Here is an 18,045-nt window from a genome sequence, read left to right as displayed (position 1 = left end):
GGGCCCATCCACTGACCCACCTCTGTAAGAGAGCACCAGCTAGGGGAGAGGAATCTGAAACAGGCAGGAATTTCAGCCCGGCTAAGCTCTAAAATGACAAAGTGATTACCAGCTGAACAGCGGGTTTGGGGCCTAAGTCCAGTAGTGGGAGGACAAATGCTCTCCCCATTGCCCCCTGCTCATGCCAAGGTCCTGTGATAAGGTTGTCTCACTCAAGCTGCCCACCAAGCATTGAATCCCAGCCTGGAACATACAGTCCCACTTTTAAAGCACTCCCCTCTGGGCAGCCCCATGTCCTAAAGCAGGCAAGAGCTATCCCTGCCACTCTCTCATGCACATGCCCAAGGAAATCTCCTGCTACCCTCCTTCCCTGCTTCAGCCCCTGGAGTTGGCACCACTCTTATTCATGCATTCAGATTCGCTGACAAAACCACTCACCTGGAACCAGCACAGGTTGTCAAGCAGGGAGGGCAGCGGGTCTTTTTCGTCTTGGGGGATTATTCTGAGTTGTTTCGTTCTTTAATTCTTTCAGCTCAAAGGCAGGAAGCGGGATATTCTCTCTAGAAAGACACAGTGTTAGCAGAGAGCTCTGAGCAGCACCTCCTGAGAGAGGAAAGGAAGACTGTAATATGCTCAGGATACATGGCAGTAAGGGGTGGGGGAGTGGCATGTAGGAGGAGACTGAAAAAATCTTCGATGATTGCAGGAGACCAAAGCACAGAAAGCACCTGTCACCAGGAGGTTGCATGGAGCCCATTCTGGGTCTTGCAGTACCAGTGGGTTTGCACTTTCTTCTGCCTCCTCACACAAGCTGCAAGGAGAGTTAGCAGTAACAGAGAGCAGGGCAGCTGTTAAATGAGATCAGATCTCATCCCCATCCCAGTCCTGCCCCTCATGAGGGTTCCTTCCACGAGGGAGGCTGCATGCATAAGTACAGCCAGCAGCAACAGCTGGATACTGGACAGGCAGATGCTTCACTGGTCTAGTCTATGTGCACAGGACCTCAGAGGTCCAGACACACCCCTGTGGTTTGTCCAGATCAGCCTGAGGGGATGGGCATGTGGCTGTGCCTCAGCCAAGTTGCTGCAGTTCCCCTTTGGTGCATTAGGCAAGACATGAGGAGGAATCGGTTCACTGAGCGTGCAAAGGAAATACATGAGCAGTACAGTCTTTAAGGCAGACAGACTCTGCCTTCAAGGAAGCAGGCAAAGCTTCCACTGTCTTTACTCACTGATTTCTTAAATACGGATTTCTTGGATAGAATTCCCACATTTCAAAATTTCTGTCAATGCACTATGCTAAAACCACAAGTCAGGTTGCAGGTGTGAGCCCCACGCAGCCTGTGCTGGCCTCTGAATGTGGCAGAGTGAAAAATTATGTCCAAAAAACCAGGCACAGCACCAAAGTTACAACAGCACCTCTGTTTCTATTCCTACCAGATACATGACTCACAATGGACATAAAAGCTGTTTTCTGAAAGTAGCCTTCTCCTTAATTCAGGTGACCTCAGTGAGGGGCTTTGCTGTGTGCTCTGGCTTTGGCACACCAATGTTGATGTGTTGTGTCTGCAGCTGGAGCTTGTCACAGAGTTTGAACTCATCCAGCCAGGAGTAGGGCAAAGCCAAAGCATCAAGCTCATCTGACAGAGGGCCCTGGTACTGAAATTCCCCTAAATCCTGTGCCCCCATCAGCTCTGTAGGAAGAAGAGAGCTGGACCTCTTCAGCCCACGTTACAGAGAGCAGCTCCCAGCACCAACTGGCTTTTTCAGACATTGCTCACAGAATTGTTTAGGTTTGAAAAGACCTTTGAAATCATTGAGCACAACCATAAACAGGGATGGTGATTAGATGAGACTTGGCTGGAGTTTGGGATCTTGACTATCTCTGTGGTTCTCCCTTGTTTAAACTTGCTCCATCAGCATGAACACAGAGCCATTGGTGCATCAGGAGACAAAGACATACTCTCTGCACCCAATAAACTGCTTGGTCTTCACAAGATTTCGTGGCTCACATAGCCCTAATGGCCTTAATCTTCCTATTGAAGGTTCAAACACATCTCAGGTCATGCAAGTGTCAACTGGGGGACTGGAAACCCAATCCCTGTGCCCTGCAAAATTTCAGTCATCTTTCCAGCCAAGCACATATTGGAATGGGCTACACAAGAACATAATTTTATTCCAAAATTAACGTCTCTGGTTATGGGGAATAGGTTCCAGCTCTCTGCCTGCACCACACACCAAAACCCTTCTGCAGAAATGTGGCTCAGAGCCAGCCCAGCCACAGAGGTAAAGGAAGATGGATCATGGCAGCCTGGTCTGGTGCATGGCTGGTCTCCTTTGCTTCTTCTGCTGGGTCCACAATAGTGGCTGTTGCTGGGGCAGTCCCAGAGAAAGGACATCTCCTACTCTTTGTGGCCCTGCTTCTCACGTGCCTTGGCTGGCAGCTGCTCTTGCAGGAGAGCCCCCAGCTGCACTGTTGGCTGGTGACCTGCAGCAGAGCTCTCCTGGGCTGGACAAGTGCATTTCTGATGCTACCCAGAGAGTGGCAGAGCTGCCATGCACTTGGCCACCCCTCAGCTGCTGTGTGTTTCCCTGATTCCACCTCAGGCAGCAGTGTTTGGCTGACAGTGAATGGTTGTCCTTTCCACCTCCTACACCTGAAGTTCAGCTTGGCTCCTAGCATCTGTACTAATTTCTGCCCATTTTTAATCCCCAGGTTAGCACCCACAGGCCTTTTTAAGCCATAAACTCACAGTGACAAATGCCTTAAACCTTCTCCTTCGGCATTTTTTTCCCGTGTTTCGTTTCAACTTGTTCCTGTGGCAATTTCCAGACAAGTTTGAGTTATTAAATAGGACACAGCCTGAGGCTATGGAGGAGTTGACGAGCTCTGCTCCCTCTGGATGGAGCTGCCTGATGCCCAGGCAGAGTCTTCCCAGGGTAGACCAATCCTTGGGGAACAAATCCCCTGCTCAGCTGACTCCCACAAGTCTCTCCTCATTCTACAAGTGCCAGGCATGTCTGATCACCCACATCACACAGAGGCCACGGGATGCTCTGAGTTTTCAATAATGGGTAAAAAGGAAACTCACAATGTCACCTTGAGGGAGGCAACGAGAAAAGACATGAGAGCTGCACCTCACGTCACAGAGTCACCTTTCAGAGGGTGTTCTGACACTATCCTTGCACAACCACTTGAAGATAAAGGAATGGCTTGATGGGAAACAGCCTGGAATAGCTTTCCCAAATCAGCTCCCCGGAGATTTCCTTTCAAAGCACCTTTCAACATGATTTATTCTAATCCTAAAAGTAGACTAAAAATGTTACATAGGCACAGGGCACCCATTCTGTCTTTAAACACATTCTCAGTCTGTATCTCTGCCCAACTTGGAAAGACCCCAGTCCTAAAAAAGTGAAGTTCTGGGCAAAGGATTCATCAGACAGATTTTTACGGAGGGTTTGTGTGTCTAAAGGAGAGGTTTGCAGTTCCAGTAAAGCAACTTCTTCTTTATCATCTCTGCTTTTTAAGAAGGATTGATTATCCAGTGGATCTTTAAAATGCAAGACACCTAAAAATGGGCTAAGAGTTGACTTGTGATGATAAAGAAAAACTCACATGTGAGTGTCTGTTAGAATGCAGTCACAGCACACCCAGTTTGGACACATGACCTGGAGGAGGCACTGAGGCTGCAGGGCTGGGATACAAAACCCAAGTAGAAGCTGTACCCACCATCCCATGGCTTCACTGGCTTCCAGCAAGCTCTTAGCCTTTTGAAAGTGCTTGATTTCTCTGAACTGCTAAAAAGAAAACCCTTAAGGACCATGTTTAGTCCTTAAGTGAAGTGGAGGCAGGTAGTAGTAGTGAATGGCAGGTAAGTGTGGCAGCCCTGTCACCTGAATGTGTGGGTGACTGGGAGGATGGATGTGGGCCATCCACACCTAGACCTGTCCTAGGACATGGATGTCTTCTGCTGTAGAGTAAAAAGCCACTGGGATATTCCCAGCTGCTAATTGTCGTGGGGAAAAATGTGATTTCTCTGTGTGTTAAGCAATCCTTCAGCCCTTCCTTCCCTGGATTTTGCAATTCTGTAGTCTTGTTCTCCTTGTTACAGTAACCTTAATTTGGGGGTTGGGATTAATTCTGTCTCCTACACTGCTCACTGGCCCTGGGAGCAGAGTCCAATTATGCAGCTGCGACCTTCATTACAAGTTAGTAGAGTTTCTGCAAATGAACATCCTTTGTGTTTCACAGAGCTGCTCAAATAATGGAATTTCCTTCCTATGGGAAATGCCAATATTTCAACATCTATTTTTGCCCTATTTTTTTAACAAAAAGTCAAAATTTCAACTCTTACAACACATGAAGTTTGGGAAAATTCAGAAATGTAAAAAAAAATAATATTTTGTTTTGGAGCAGACTGATGTAAATCTACTCCTACCTGAGCTGTAATATTTCTTCATGTGAGTGCCTCTCATAATTTTTTACCTTGTTTTATAGACTGTAGCTCTCATGGTGCTCTGCAGCATCCCCGTGTAGCCAAGCTGTCATGGTGCATTGTCCTGGATGCAGCCTGGAGGGAAAGCAAAGGCCAAGTAGAAGAGGGCCCAGAGGGCTAAAAGAGAAAGAGCATCCAGTGCTGTTCTCACTGACAGCACCTGCCAGGATGTTTTGGTTAGAATTTCTGATGGGACAACAAAACAAAGAAGATGAAGTTAAAAAACTGTATATCCAATGACAAAAAATACCCCAAATTTTGGCTTGGGCAGTTCCAACTGATGAGTGAGACAAAGTTTTGCGAGTTCCTGAAGCTTCTGTCATTCAGAAGTGCCCTCATTTTCTCCTTGGTTCTGCTGAGAGTGGATGTGACTGAAGCGTTTCAGCTATTTTGAATCCCAGCTCATGCTCTCTGCTTCTCCCAGGTGCACAGGGATCTTGTTCTGCACACTCCTAAGGGGAGTTCTGCTTCAGGAGTTTGTGTGATTTGCTGTGTACCTTTTTTTATTTTAACAGTCTCTGTAAATCACTATCCAGGCCCAGCCAGTGGGAACTGCAGATCTTTACAGTGGTTGCTCTGGTGATGCCTGACATTTCCAAAACACCATTTTCTCAAACAGTTTGAGAAAGTGCACTGCCACTGGAGAATGAATCCCTTGCTGCCACCCTGAGATATTCCCTGGTGGAAACTCACCTGGTCCCCCCAGCATGAGAACAGGGGTGAGGAGTGATTTTGCTTTTCTTCCCTGCCCTAATCTACTTGTGACTCTTCCTCCCAGCCCCATGCTTGTCTAACACACTACAAACTGCCTGATCCATTTGAAAGAGACTCAATTCAGGTTTCATGCCATAAAAATGTTCTTTCTAAAGACCTTTTTTCATTTTTTTTGGCTTGCCTTATTGTATTTGTACATTTAACTCTACTGTATTTTGTGTTTTACCCATGACTTGGGAATGCAGCTTTCTTCCATGGCTTGTGCAGCACAGAGACAATTCCAATGACAATGTGGCACTTTTTTAATTTCTTCCCTTTCCATGAGCAGTCTGCATGTCTCCTTCCTTCACACTTCTGCTTTTTGCCTCCTGCAGCCTGTGCTTGGCTGTGCTTTGTCCTGCACAACTGCCCACCCTGGTTCTCACCCTCCCAGGTTGGGCAGTTCTCTCTTCTGCACTGCTGCAGTTTCTGTGCACGGTGGAGTCTCAGTGTGGATGCCAACAGTCATCAGCTGCCTGCCTGAATATTAGCACAGAGCTTGTGTTCTTTGTCACAGTGGCTGGAAAATCACTTTCTGCCTCTGGAGTAGAACAGTCATAAAAGCAAAGTACCAGAGCTGCGTTCTCTACGCTCGCCTGGCATTTTAACTATTACACAACTCTTCTCACCTGTATGAGATGCTTCTTCTTTGCTAGAACCAGGCAGTTCTCTTGCAGTCACTTACAAGTTTGGGCAGCTGAATTCCAGACGTGCCCAATTGCTCTGGCTGCTTTATGGACAGACATGCAGTGCAACCTCACAAGTGAGTTCAGGTGGGCAGAAGCATTTCTCAGGGTCCATCTTCACACACCCTTTGAAACACTGTGAAATGCATCCTGCCAGAAACGTGGACAGCATGACTTCCAGGGATTGCCCTTACAAATATATTATTTCTTATTGAAACTCTCATGCAAATTCTTTCAATAACAGAATTTCCTGCTGTGGAGAAGGATGGTCTTCAATACAGCACAAGGTGGATGTGCCTTGCCACAGCTGCCCTTGAAGGAGGGAGAAGCCAGAGTAGATATGCTGGCTGGGCCTTTCCCTGTCCCTTTCTTCAGATTCTTATTTCTCAAAACTGCTATCTACCCAGCAAGAGGCAATTCAGACTGGGAGTTCAGCTGAATATCCACAACAGAGTGACATGAATGTGATCTGACCTTATCCCTTCATCTCCTGCCTTGTCTGATCTCACTCCATTCCTTCTGAGTGGTTTTCAAGTAATGAGGGTCAAATCTGAGGTGGTTTATTCCATGGTCCAGGATATTGTTCAGGTTGGAAAAGCCCTCTGAGACCATCAAGTCCAGCCTCTCCCCCAGTTACAGTTTTCCAGCTCTGCAATGGCTTCCAGCTCTTGTTTGCTGTCATCCTGTCAGCATTGGTGGGGGTGCACTTCAGTTGGTGTATTGATCCCACCCCCTTTTTGGAGGGAGAAGCCCTAATTCTGAAATGACCATTCTCAGATGATTCCATGGTTTCTAACCCATCAGTAACCTTTGTGTCTTTGCTGCTGTATTGATCTCCATTCTCTGCCTCCACAGAGACAGCAAACCCTCCCTCAAACGTCGGTGCTCTGTCCCCAGGCTTATTCCTAGTGAATAAACCTTTGCAGTTTTTCTCACTTTGCCCTTTCCCTGCTCTGTTCCCTCCCCAGCATCACTTTGCTGCTGCTCTTCCCTGGCTCCCCAGCCTCCCTGCCACCACAGCTGGGTGATGATGGGGCAGCCAAGGATAGTGAGGGAGAAGGGAATCCCACTCAAGAATGAGAGTTGGGTTCTTGGGAAACCAAGGTTGTTGGATTGGAGGCAATCACTCTGGAACAGTCTCTGGCTTGAGTGATGTTAGAAGGTCCCTGGGGAGCCATGAAGGGAGAAATTGAATCTTCAGTGCAGGATGATGTTATCCCATAGGACAACTGTGGCATCAGGAAGGCCAAAACTGGAAGAGCAACTGTGTTGAGAGGAGCTGTACTTAGGGTAAACCGTATTGTTTGGGTGTATTTTTTATGTAGCCAAGCAATAAAAAAACCAAACAAATCAGTCCTTGGAAGCAGCAGCAGTCTTCTGAACACCAGTGGACACAATTATTGTTTGGTCTGAGCGTGGTTTTTTTCTGTGGGTGAGACTCTGCAATACAGCACCTTCATGCACACCCTGTTCTATGTCAATAATCTGAAATGTCTGAACTGGAGATTAATTACTTCAGGGGAACAGCTTGCATGATTTTGCAACAACAGCACCCAACTTTCATTTGGGCATCCTATGTTAGTGAGTTGTAAGAACTGGAGGATGTCACAAAGCCCTTCTGTTGTTTCAAGTAGCTCAGTCTGATGCTACTGTGGGCTAAGTCTGCCTTCTCCAAGCTGGGAAAACAGGATGGAAATGCTTTACTTCTTCTGCTTTGATGATATATTTGTCCAAATTTAACTTGGCCCATTTTCTTGGGCATTTTCTGCATGGTATCACCATTGGCATTGTGCTCTTCCCCAGCAGCTCCCAGTGCTGTATATGTGTATATGTATTACAAGGACAAAAGGGACCAAGTGTGATCATCTGGTCTGACCTCCTTTTTCAGGACAGGAATAGCCCTGTGTTAATTAATTTTCTTTTAAGTGGAATATACTATTTAGAAAAATTTCGGAACCTGCATTACTCTCTTTTGGTGGTCATGAATTCACCAGAATTTCAGGCAAATTATATAAGCCTGGATCTACCTGACCCTGGAAATGATACATGATCAGTAGGAAGAAGGAGTCAGCTGCTGCTGTACAGGAGCTGACCTGAACTTCCTGATGTTAATGGCAATGCTGGCATTGGCAAACCAAGAGACTGCAGCTTAATCACCATGGATAAGCCAGCACTCGTGCACACAGCACCTGCAGACACAGTCTTAGAGGCTAAAATGAAAATGAGGTCTGGGGTATGAAAATCTTAGTAAAGGTGGATGATCCTGGGGCTGTCACAGGGACTGCAGCACTTCCCAGTTTTTTCCAGATGCCCCCTTAAATCATCACCTCCCTCAGCAAAGATTCACGTGGTTCCTCCTCTCCTCCCAGGTGAGATCTTAGACTACAGATTGAAGGATTGTGTTGACTTCTGGTTTTGCAATTTGCTTTCCATTAGGAGTCTACCCCATTATTCAGTGGCTTTCTGGAAGGAGAATTAAAAACTGCAAGACTTCAGAAAACACAGAGCTCTAGAGGAAACCTCCACCCTTGGCTTTCCTTCACTGAATTTCAGAATCCCCTAAAACCATCTGCTTTCGACCACTCCTGATGGACTTGGTCTTTAAATCTCTGAAGTTCTCTCTAAGAAAAGCACACTCTACCTTTCTCTTCTCCAGAGACTTTATTTCACTCTTTTAATGACACTCTTCTGTCATATTTCTTAGGCTCCTAATTTTGACAAAACACCTGTTCACCTCGGGGTAGAGCCTTGCTGTAAGACCCACAGTTGGAGAACTCAAAAAGGTTCCCAGATCCAGAAGGAATCTCCACATCTTTCCTGCTGTGGGGCATCTCCTGGAAGCTGTATCACAAAGATTCAGAATCACCTCTTTCTGACTGCTGGTGACACTCAGTGCACCTCCTTGCCAAACTGCCTTTGTCCTCAGAGGATGGTATGTTACACCAAAGGGGTATGTAGCTATCTGCCTATCTTTGGATCTTGTCCAGTCAGCAGGATTTCTGCCAGATCACTCTATTATAGACCTGAATATATTAATGCACTCTGAAGTCAATAAACCAGATTTCAAATTAACAGTAGAACAGGTTGAGCTTCCTAAGCTTTTCCCTTTCTACTGCATCTCTGAAGTATTACAGTGGAAAGCATGGCCTTCCCTTCAAACAGTTCTCCAGAGCTATTCTCTCAGGGATAGTTTTGTTCCCTTTTGGTGCTACAGAAGGGTTTGCTGTCCACACTTCACCCCCTGGGGCACAGGTTTGGTGCCTGAATTTCCCTGGCCCACGCAGGCAGCACACACAGACAGTGCTGGGCTGTGATTTGGAAGGTCTCCATCCCTGGGAAGGGTGCTCCAAGCTGGCTGTCCTGTGCCAGCACACAGCACAGCTGGGTATGGGCAGTCACACTATTCAGGATCCCTCCTGCCTCCAACTGAGCACCCTTGCTGAGTGTCCAGACAGGGAGCTTTCTCCCCATCCCCTATCATGGGTCATAAAGAGGATGGGAGATGTGGTGGCCCCAGATGCCTGTGGGTGTCAGGTGGAGCTCAGACAGGCACGTGGGGCCCAAATCCTTGCTCAGAGAAGCTTGGAGTGGTGCTGTGCTGGCTACACTCTGTCAACAGAGGCAACACAAGCTGTCTCACAGCTCATTACAGAAACTGAGCCAAAGGGAAGGCACGTTTCCAGCTTATCAGGCCACCTCCTCTGTGAGCTCTCTGATCTACTTTTCCAGTGATTGTTCCTGACCTAGGAGAAGCCCCTGAGAAATCTCACCGTTCATAGCCTGCAGCTAAACGGGCATCTGCAAGCAGCCAGGGTGGGGAGCCAGGAGCATGGCACACACTGTCTGACTAACCAGATGGAAAATTCCACTCCTCTTCATCATGGCAGACCACGCTGAAGCACTTGGGAAGCAAACCAGCAGTGTGTTTATCTGCTTGCCAGGCTGCTGCTTTTCTTTGCTCCCATGAACTGTGCACATTTGCCAGGATACCTACTCTATCTGCTCAGCCCTCTTTTAGCACTGTGATAAGAAGTGCCTCTGGAACAACGTCCTGCCTACTTGGCTCTGCTTTGGAATATTTTTTTTAGCACTGCTGACACTCAATGCAGAGCAACCTGAAGGGCAAAGCTCCAGCATGGTGACCAGCAGAACTGACCTCTCCTTCAGCTCTGGCCATGCTGAGCACAAGAAACTGGTTCCCCTGCTGTTTGCATTCCTTGCACCTCTGAAGTGATCGGCTCTGGACAACCTCTGCTCACCCCAGGTTAACTCAAAACCTGTTACCTTGGGCAAACAACTTACAGTCTCTTCTTACTTAAAGACATGAATGATAAAGTAACACCGAGGAATGCCAGCCTTTCAACAGTGCAGGAATCCTGGCTGAGGGTCTGAAAGCTCTTGTGTGCTCCCAGCACAAATCTCTCTCTCTGACTTGAGCATATTTTCCTCTCTTCCTGATGCTTTCCCACGCACACACACGCTCTTACCTCCCAAATCTTCAGCTGTGCTCATGGCAGGTTTGTTTAGTTCCCTGTGAGGAGATGAGAAGAGCATGCGAGTGTCTGAGCAGAAAGCCTTGTGCTACAATGTCACTCAGGTCACCAGCATACAGCCAGTGCTAACAAATGGGACTAAATCCCACGGGAATTACACAGCTGTAAATCCTGGAAACTATGCTTCCCACTTTGAATGTACCATTGCTGATTCCCTTGCAATACCATGCAATGAAATGATACAGAAACAGCAAATAAAGAAATAAAACATTATTCACTTCTAACACTTCTACACCATGGAGTGTCTCACTTGTTAATGGCCACAAGGCACCCACTGCCTCTGATCATGGCAAGGACAAGGAAATGCAGAGCAAGTGGCTCCACAATGATCCTGGGGCTGAATGTCCACCTTGTAGCAGCAACATGCTTTGGCACTGACAATAAGGCGAGCGAGCCGCAGGACAGAAGTGTTCTCTGAAGGATTTTACTTAGGTACTCAGTAACAAGGTTATTTAATAAGGCTTCAATTCCATGATATGCTCCCTTGGACAAGTTTTTATATGCATATATGTTTCATCCACAGGTTTAAAACCTTGTTTCAAAAAAAAACCCCATTCGATGGGGGAGGTCTGTTAGCACTGCCCAGCTCAGATAATTTAAAATGTGGTGTCAGAAGAGAGACTGAAATTGAAAGAGGTGGTGCTTGCTCAGTAACTAACCAGGCATCTAGCACAAAAAAAATCGAGTTCTGGCTAAGATGAGTATATTGCACAGCTGTTGTAGAAAATGTAAAATACGGACGGAGTGTAGTGACACAGCCAGTATCCTGTCATAATTTACATGCAGCCCAAGAGCAAAGCTGCTTCTCGAAGGTCAGAAGTGTGTGAACAGCTGTTCACAAAACCTGGATTCACATAAAATCTGTAAGGTCAAATTACATTAGTGATACCCCATACCCTAACCCCCGATTCCTGTGACAGTGGGAAATGGCACGAAAACCAGAAACAAGAAAGTGTATTTCCTGGCCTTTTCAAGTCCCTTAACCTCTTTAATGCTTCCCAGGATCAGGAGTCCTGCCCACATTTGGGATCTCCTGTATGACTAACAAAGTCGTCATGCAAAATCGAGCAGCAGTATTACCTTTGTAGGGTGCTCACCATACCTTCACACCGTGGACCTTGAGCAAAGCCTGCAGAGGGCACGGGGGGGGGGGACAGGGGGAAGCTCAGGCTGGCTCAGAAGCCAAGCTCTGCCTGCTCAGGTCGAATGACAGGCTCTGCCCGCTTCCAACTGCACGGTAACGCCAGGCACCAAGCTTTTGAAGACGGAAAGAAATCCTTTGGAGAGGAGGGGTTAGCCCCGAGCATCGTATCCACAGCTCGCTCTTTATTCCTTCTTGTGCCCGCGGCGTCCGCTGGCCACGCGAGGGAGGCTGGGGGTCTGTCCCAGAGCTGTGCAGGGAACAGGGACCGGGGGACTGTCCCAGAGCTGTGCAGGGAACAGGGGCTGCGGGGTCTGTCCCGGAGCTGTGCAGGGAACAGGGGCTGCGGGGTCTGTCCCAGAGCTGTGCAAGGAACAGGGGCTGCGGGGTCTGTCCCGGAGCTGTGCAGGGAACAGGGGGCGAGGGGTCTGTCCCAGAGCTGTGCAGGGATCAGGGACCGGGGGACTGTCCCGGAACTGTGCAGGGATCAGGGGCTGCGGGGTCTGTCCCGGAGCTGTGCAGGGAGTGGGGACCAGGGGACTGTCCCGGAGCTGTGCAGGGAACAGGGGCTGCGGGGTCTGTCCCAGAGCTGTGCAGGGAGCGGGGACCAGGGGACTGTCCCAGAGCTGTGCAGGGAACAGGAGCCGGAGGGTCTCTCCCAGCGCTGTGCAGGGAGCTGGGGCCGGAGCAGGCGCTGGCCGGGTTCGGGGGGATGCCGGGCAGGAAAGTTTGAGGGCAGGGGGAGTTGTGGCGAGGAGGGGACGCAGAAAGGAGCCAGGAGGCCTGAAGTCAGGTCTCGCAATGCTGAGCGCTGAGTGGGACGGTCTGTCCTGGGGATAACAGGGAGTCCCGCTGATAATCGTGCTGTCTGCTGGGAGCAAGGAACCATTTGTGAAGTCAAACCACGGGAGGACCTTCTTGGGGTGTGTGTGTAGATTCCTCCCTTGGCTGGGGATGTCCTCCAAGGTTACTTGTGGGGGAATTCTGACCCTCTGCTCCACTCAGGTGAGACCCCACCTGCAGTGCTGCCTCCAGCTCTGGGGCCCAACATCAGAAGGATGTGGAGCTGTTGGAGCAGATCCAGAGGAGGCCACAGAGATGCTCCAAAGGCTGGAGCCCCTCTGCTTTGCAGAGAGGCTGGGAGAGCTGGAGATGTTCAGCCTGGAGGCAAGAAGACTCTGGGGTGACCTCATTGCAGCCTTTCAGTACTTAAAGGGAGCTTATAAAAAGAGGGGGAGTGACTTTTTACACTGGCAGATAGTAACAGGACAAGGGGGAATGGTTTTAAACCAAAAGAGGAGAGGTTTAGATTAGGTGTTAGGAGGAAATTCTTGACTATGAGGATGGTGAGGCCCTGGCACAGGTTGCCCAGAGAAGCTGTGGCTGCCCCATCCCTGGAAGTGTCCAGGGTCAGGTTGGACAGGGCTTGGAGCAACCTGGGCTAGTGGAAGGTGTCCCTGCCCATGGCAGGGGGTGGAATGAGATGCTCTTTAAGGTCCCTTCCAATTCAAACCTGTCTGTGATTCTATGACTATACACCTCCAGATTTACAGCCTTTCTTTTGTGCTCTTTCTTTCTTTAAATGTAGATAGGCTGAAATCCTGAGCTTAGGTGCTACAGCACAGGGTACTAAAGCAGGTACCCATTCAGGGATGCTAAACAGAGAGGCAAGAACACAGTGAATTGAAAAACGTATCCAAACCCACGAAAGTACAACTTTTCAGTAAGAAATTGTGAAAAACCAAGTGCTTGCTTCCCCATCTAGTGGTTATGTTCGGAAGGAAGAATGCTCCAGTAAATATTATCTGCTGGTCCCTGGAGGCTGGGGATATGTGCATGCAGTGTTCCAGTGAACTATAAGATCAAATACCACAAATGTGGTCTTATGTGTTTTTGCAAATTGATCCTATTTCAGATGGACAAGGACTTGTAGTTATAACTATCCATGTCCTCGTCCCCTTTTACCTGCACAGCTCCTTTCAGACAGTCTTTTTTAGAATGAAAGAGATCAAATATATCACAGAACCATAGAAAGGTATAGAGAGGGCAAGACATTTTGTACTTTAAGTTGCTGCTTGGAACAAAGCTGACTTCAAAGTCAGATCAGGTTATTCAGTCAAATTTGATCCAGCTAAATTTGAAATTCTCCAAGGTTGGAAAGTAAGGATGGATCACTGCTCAGTAACCCAGTGGCAGTGGTCTGTATGCCAGTACTGCTCCACCAGATTGGGAAAGCACTTCAGGAAAGCAAAGTCCTAGAAAAAAAATGTTCCCAAGTCCTGTCAGAGAATGGGTGTGCAGCTCCCTTTCTGTTTGCACACTGCTGAGGCTGCAGAGGAAGATGCTGCTTCCATTTCAGCTCTTAGGTTGTGCCAAACACAGGCTCAAACTGCCAGGGTCGGGGTCTCCCAGCAATGCAGGGTGGTGAGTGAGATTTCTAAGCCTCTTATCTCAGCCCCTGAGCAGCCCCAGTTACTGACAGCTTTGCTCAGGCTTTCGGGCTCTAATGTCATGCAGAGCCCACACAAAGCTCTGAGGACAGCAGCACACTGATCTGAGTCGTGGGCCCATGTGCCTGAGGGTCACAGCTGAGGAGCAGCACTGACATTGCAAGAGAATCAGAGATGTGAACCTCAGCCTGGGAATGCTTCTGAGGCATTTCCTTGTGTTTGTAGGTGCTCTTAGTCTTCCCTGCACACATGCACTTTGCTGGAAATGAGACACAACTTGGAGCCACCCAGCTTGCTTCCTCTGAGAGAAAACATCAGGGAGGTGATGATGGCTCAGTGACCCCACCATGGTGTTTTTAGCACTGTGTCCCAAGTCCTGTGTTTTGTCATATCCCTTCAGCTCCTCATGGCGAGCGACACTTCCATTCCTCTGCTCTCTGGGCCTCATAATCCTCCTTCTTGTTATCCCAGACCACCACCTAGTGGGTGCTGGAGATCCCACCACAGCCCGGGAGAGGGCTACACCACAGCCCGGGAGAGGGCTATACCATGGCCCAGGGAGACCAGGCTGCTCCTCTGAGTGACCCTTAAGTGATGCCTGGATGAACAGAGCTGTGTGCCAGCAGGATGTCATCAGAATTTCAGAGCTTCACTGGGCTGGGCTGTTTGTTACATGCAAAGCAATTAACAGAGAAACCTTCCCCTTCACTCAGTGGTGCCTTTCCTCATGCTGTTATAGGGCCTGCAGTTGAAACTGCATACAGCTCCTGGAAATGCTGAGTAAGCCCCCAAATATTCCCTTATTTTTATAAGCCAGATTCAGTTCTGCAATGTGTTGAGCATGTGAGTATCAATCCACTGATAGGATGTATTGATCATTCCACCTTAGCAAGTATTTTACCCTGTAGATTTTCCCACTGAAGTCATTGCAAATCCTTGCAGATGAGTCTACTAGAAAGAACTGAATTTAATAACAGCCTGAAAACCTTCTGAAACTACACCAGATGCCAGCTGAAAGACGAGGTGTAGGCTGTGTGGTTGGTTGGTTCCTCAAAACTGTCAGGAGATGACCTCTTTCCTTACAGCTGGAGAAAGATTGATGGCTTTCCTTCCTCAGGGAAAAATCTATAATTCAGTCCTCTCAAAGGGGGAAACAAATGTTTCATGAGAAATCCCTGGCTGAGTTAGAACCTCTGAAAACATTAATGGTGGTAACCAACATCACTGTCATGTTGAAGACCCTCACAACAGCTTATGTGCAGCCATTAGTTTCCAGTGATGAACCATTGTCTTCACATTGCTGGTTGGCTGAAATCAGGTCAACAGATGGATTTTCTTTCTTGTTGCAATTTCCAGCAAGTGTTTGAAAATACATGGCTTGGCCACTGCTCAGTAACCCAGTGTCATTAATACAGCAGTTTCTGGCTGAGGGCCATGATGCCACAGGAGGTGTCATCTGCTGCAAGAGGGGTCAGGCTTTTAACAAAACATTCTGAAGAGGATCTACAGAATACCCACAGAAATGGTCTGGCAGCTGGAAAAGCCTGTGACATTGGTCAGTTGAGTCTGCCATAAGTCCATGCTGCTGTTGAAGAAAGGAAGCCCCATCCCTTCTAAAGTTGCTTGTCCTTGCCAGCTCTCTCGTGCCATAAGGAATGAGTTCTCTGAGAAATAACCCCATCAGTGCAGAGACAAGTTAAAAATTCAGTTTCAGCTGGATCAATTCAACCAGAACCTGACTTACACAGAGTCCTGGCTACGCTTCCCAATTAATAATGGTTACTGTACCACTGAAAATCATAGAGGTGTGGGCAGAAGGGACCTCTGGGGGCATCTGGTACAACTTTCTGCTTGATGCAGGTCTGCCACCAGAAGCAGACAAGGTGGTATATGGACTGACCTCCACGGTGTGAGGAGGTCCAGGTCACTGGTAGAGTGACAGAGCTGGAAATGAGTTAGTGACTGCCCTCACTCTACAGTGCCTGCACTCTAGAGTCTCTCTTTCTTTCCCTGCTGATGGATGCTATCGATCAAAATGCCACCATCATGCTCTGAAACAACACTCTGTGAATCCTTCAGGGTCTGAGCTCATCCAAAAGTCTCAGAAAGCTTGTAACAGGGTGGGTTGGTTTTGGTTGTGAGGGTTTTTTTGGTTTTGTTTTTGGTGGGTTGGTGTTTTGTTGGTGGTGATTTTTTTTTTTTTTTGAGAGCTCAGCCATGGAAAAATATTTAATTTGTCAAAGTCATAGTGACTTTTAGGCCATGTCCCTTTAGAAATGCTGACCTAACAATAGTACTAATCAGAAAGTATGGCATTTATAGTATCTTAATGGCATGCACCCAAAATAGATTCTAGTTATATCAGCAAGTTGACAAGCTCACAGGGTACAGATAACTCTTGTAATTAATTTCTAAAAGTCACAGGAACTGTAAAGTTGGTGTGGGTGGAGTTTACTTTTTTACTGAAATAATAAAGTGCTAGAATCACATTTATCCTGGTGTTATTATAGACTTACTTGAAGGTAAATTAAATCAGAATTTGGCTTCCCAACACTGTTAGGATAAAACTGTTAATTTTCCTCTCTTATGCTAATGATTCTGAGGAGTATGGGCTCTAATTAGAACATGAATAGAGAACACACTGTGACCTGCTGGTTCTTAAGGTCTAATGAGTGTAACTTTCTGAGGTACATTCTTTTTAAATCACTTCCCTTAAATAGGTCACATCACTCACTATGCTGGTATCACACATTCATTAGAGAAGCACAGGACAGTAATTCCTATAATTAAAGTTGCCCAACATTTTCATGATAAAAAACATGTTCTTAATTTCTTATAGGTTTAACGGGCATGAATACTTGGAAGGGAAATTTTCTGTAATGGATATCTGTATCAGGATAAGGACCTAAATTAAAAATGTAATTATTGTTTTTTAGATACTCACATAGTGGGTAATTACTCTCACACCTTTTCAATATTAGTGTTTGGCTCAGTTTGTAGGACATGTCTGCTTTGGGACAGGAACTTAATTCCATAAAGACTGGAGCTAAATCAGCCATATTGTATATCCCTGAAAATTACAGTTCTTGTGTGAATAGAGACATGCCAATGCTTTGGGCTAAATTCTCTGCACCAAATGTTCTCCAGGGAAGAGGCACAGACAAGGTGTAGAGCCATGCACAAACTCAGGCTGCCACGTGGACATCATGCTGCCAGCACTAGTGCTCACCCCTGTAAGTTGCCAGTGGACATGCACTGAAAAAAAAATCTTATGAAGCTGTTCAAAGTTTCAGGTCATGGTCAGAGGATATGCTAAAATCAGCTTTAAGTCAGCTGGGCTCAAATAAAAAGTGTTGCAGCCTGATGACCAGAGTTTGAGTAGCATTGATTCTGATTTAGCAGTGTTGGTGCTGTGACATCAGGTGCTCCAAGCCCTGGACCAAAGGCCTGCCTGCCACCTACTTTCTCCTTATTTTCTGTCCTGCCCACTCAGATTGCAGGGTCTGCACTGCTGGGTCGGTGATCTGTGGTGTCAGACCCCACAGGTCTTCATAGAACCCCATCAGGTGCTTCCTGGATATTTTCTTGGCTGTTGTTAGTGGTCAAAAGTTGCATTCAGCCTCTAAAAAGTTGTATTTAGTCTCCAGCTGCAGCTGTGGCTTTATCCATCATGACAAAAGTCTTCTTCCTGCATATAAGACTACTGCTAAAAATTTTACACAAAGGGCATTGAGGTTGTTGGGCTTCTCACAGCTGCCTTGTGGACAGGATGTTCAATAGACAGTAATATGGCCCAGTCCTCTCAAAGCTTTTCCTCTTCAGGGAGCAAATGTGATGGTGCTCACTGAAGAGTTGACAGCTCAACCTCCCTTTTTAGCCTCCTTACAGAGACTGTGTATCTGGCTTTGCATTCAAACACTTCGTATTCAGACTCTGCACCAAACACAGAATAATTAATTAATATTAA

The 18,045-nt window shown here is 47.2% G+C and overlaps 1 protein-coding gene across 9 annotated transcripts in view; it reads right to left on the bottom strand.

Moving 5' to 3' along the window:
* LOC116799075 (excitatory amino acid transporter 4-like) overlaps nucleotides 1-11,648 on the bottom strand; it is a 35,658-nt gene extending 24,010 nt beyond the window's left edge. For 4 of the 9 annotated variants that reach the window (XM_032711896.1, XM_032711890.1, XM_032711895.1 and 1 more), the window contains exons 1-4: nucleotides 11,590-11,618; nucleotides 10,422-10,465; nucleotides 4,486-4,570; nucleotides 439-560 (exon numbers count right to left, since the gene is read on the bottom strand). The gene's annotated coding sequence lies outside the window, so the exon portion shown is untranslated. Of the gene's footprint in view, nucleotides 1-438; nucleotides 561-4,485; nucleotides 4,571-5,877; nucleotides 5,899-10,421; nucleotides 10,466-11,567 lie in introns of those variants that run through there. The other 5 variants (XM_032711888.1, XM_032711891.1, XM_032711892.1 and 2 more) reach the window with 5 other exon arrangements.
* Between the last annotated feature and the right edge of the window lie 6,397 nt (nucleotides 11,649-18,045).

This window comes from Chiroxiphia lanceolata, chromosome 27, assembly GCF_009829145.1.
Source record: "Chiroxiphia lanceolata isolate bChiLan1 chromosome 27, bChiLan1.pri, whole genome shotgun sequence".
Classification (NCBI taxonomy): Eukaryota; Metazoa; Chordata; class Aves; order Passeriformes; family Pipridae; genus Chiroxiphia; species Chiroxiphia lanceolata.
This window is presented reverse-complemented; position numbering and strand designations above follow the sequence as displayed.